A 2,953-nucleotide genomic window follows, 5' to 3' on the forward strand; every position below is an offset into this window, starting at 1 on the left:
AAGAACAGAAAACCAAACACCACATGTTCTCACTCATAGGTGGGAATTGAACAATGAGATCACTTGGACACAGGAAGGGGAACATCACACACTGGGGCCTGTTGTGGGTTGGGGGTATGGGGGAGGGATAGCATTAGGAGATATACCTAATGTGAATGACGAGTTAATGGGTGCAGCACAGAAACATAGCACAAGTATACATATGTAACAAACCTGCACGTTGTGCACATGTACCTTAGAACACAAAGTATAATAAAAGTAAATAAATAAATAAATAAAAATCTTTAAAAAATAAATAAAAGAAAAGTAAAAAATAAAGTTGCTATAAGCCATCTCTAAAATTCATTTCTATAAGTGCAGGTTATTTATTTTAAAGAAAGAAGAAGAGAGTTACATGTATAAGTGGATAGGAAATCTTAAATGTATTCAGAACTGTACTGATAATTAAACTTGAGTGTAGCCTTCAGTGTGTGACTTGTAACCATCATTACTTTTGGTACATCTGGACCTACTTCAGTGATTTGGTATAACTATTCACTATTTTCTTTCTGCTCCCCTTTGGGTAAAAAGAGAATTCTTCCCCGCTCAGACCTTAGCTTCCTTTACAAACAAGACTACACATGAAAGAGGATTTTACTAAAAGAAAGAGCTGTTGTCACTGCTACAATTGCATAAATAGGAAAAACATATTAGTTTATGCAGATAATTCACAACAAAGTGCACTTTAAGCTCAGGAATTATTAGAATCAATGCTATTGCTCTTTTAATTTTCCAAATAAATCCTGATACCTATCATACTACATTAATTATCTTTATTCAAGTTTAATATTTCCTGTCAAAATATTTTAGTTCAGAATTTAAAAAACAACTTATACCAAACTTTATAATAAACTAAATTTGGTGATTTGAAAACATTGAAATGTTGCTGTGATGGACAGATTGCTTTATAGGAAGAGAAAATTTGGCCAATTCAAGAGAGAGGTTCTGTGAGCATTTGTGTGGAAGTCAAGCATCTGTTTAGTTGGTTTATTTTTCTTCTTTTTAGATCTACCAAAAAGTGACCCTTCTTTATAAATGAAAGTTCCAAGGTAACTCTTAAAAGATCCACATTTCTGCCCATTTGTCCTACAAACAGAATTATTTTAAAAAGCAGAATATCTTATAACATAATTACTAAAAATCTGTATACTGATATTTTAAAAATTTTATTGGTTTTAAGACAGGATTCAAAATGGACTTCCAAAAGCAATTTTCAGTTCCAATTATTCTGAAAAGTAGGGATGCCAATATTACCCCCTTTGCTGCCACCTGTTGTTTCATCAAAGAAATGACTCACTTGTAATATTTTTTTCCTTTAGCATAAATTACTCATCGAAATTGTTATTTCCAGTATTAAAATCAGATTATCTTCAGGCTATATATATGTATACACATATAGTACAGAGAATCTTTTTGTTTCTAACAGTTGGAGAGACAGGTTTTCAAGTAGTCACACATGATATCCAGAGATTTAGATTCTCCCTTTGGCACATGCAATAGACATTTGAAAAGGTTGAAAAGACAAAAATAAAAAAAGCCAATGATTCCTAAACAAGCACATGATACCCGAAAGGGCTTTGTAAACTAAGCTTTCTAATGTAAAAGCACTTAGCTTAATAGCAACACTCTTAGCCCTGAAAGAAAAATTTAAAATAAAAACTCCCATATCCACTCTCCTATACCCTAAAATTGTTGTGTATCAGGTATTAAAACTGGTAAAATCTGGAAGTATAGACATGAATATAATATGGTCCTTTTAACATTATTTATTTGTTTGTTTTTTGAAACAGGGTCTTGCTCTGTTGTCCAGGGTGGTCTCAAACTCCTGGACTCAAGTGATCCTCCTGTCATGGCCTCCCAAAGTGTTGGGATTACAGACTTGAGCCACCACAACTTGGCCAGGTCCCTGTTTTTGAGCAATTCAGACCTTAAAAGAAAAGACAAATTATGTTGAGAGAAGAAAGTCCCTTGTTCCTGTTGAAACTGGATGCATTGGTGATGAATTAGGAAATCAAGATAGGAGACTGATAGTAACTCTGCTATGATAAAAACATCAGCAAAAAGGACAATATTGGCGAAAGACATGGAGAAGAGTCTATAAATGACACAATTAAAAGGCTGGGATTTGGTGACTAAAAGAGTTGAGAGAAAAGAGATTATTCCAAGTTCAGAGTGAGGGAGATTGGAAAGGGTTGTTGGTTAGCAAGAAAAAAATTGTTCTTTAGCTGTATTTAATTTATCAGAAGACCTGTACAACTACTGCAGCTATCTAAAATATAACCCATTCCCTCATCCCCCAAAATAGATAAACCACAATAATAAACAAATAGGAATTTTATGGCAAACAGTTGAGTAGTTCCAAAACAAACATATCTTAAAAATTATATTCTATCCATGTTAGATTATTTATGTCTCTTGCCAAGACATTATTTATTCTTATTTTAGAAACAATTTTAACTTTAATCCATAGCAGATTAGGATGGACAAGAAGGTCAGGAAACAATTTCTGGAGGCAAACAGGCAGGTAGCTGTAAGACTAATGGCTGACAATCTAACTTTCTAAGTATTTTAAGTTTCATTTCTTTGTTTGTTTTTTATTTTGATTTTTTAAATTTCACCTGACCCTATTTCATTCACCTTGGCCTTAGACTAATGTTTCAAGCCAAGAAAGCTCAGTTTCTGAATGTCCTGACAAGAGGTGGCCCATGATCTCCTGGGAAGGGTGCTGGGTCCACTCTGCTTCTGGTGCCGGATACTGGTACACTGAATGACTGCCAACTACGCATTAACTACAGCAGCAATGAAAATAATGTAAATGCTTGTGTGGCACTAAGCAGGTGACAAACACCATTCTAAGTGCATTATATACTTATTTAACCTTTCCCATCACCCTGTGAGGTGAATGCTCTCAGTA

The sequence above is a fragment of the Mandrillus leucophaeus genome, unplaced genomic scaffold (assembly GCF_000951045.1).
Source record: "Mandrillus leucophaeus isolate KB7577 unplaced genomic scaffold, Mleu.le_1.0 Scaffold346, whole genome shotgun sequence".
In the NCBI taxonomy this organism is placed as follows: Eukaryota; Metazoa; Chordata; class Mammalia; order Primates; family Cercopithecidae; genus Mandrillus; species Mandrillus leucophaeus.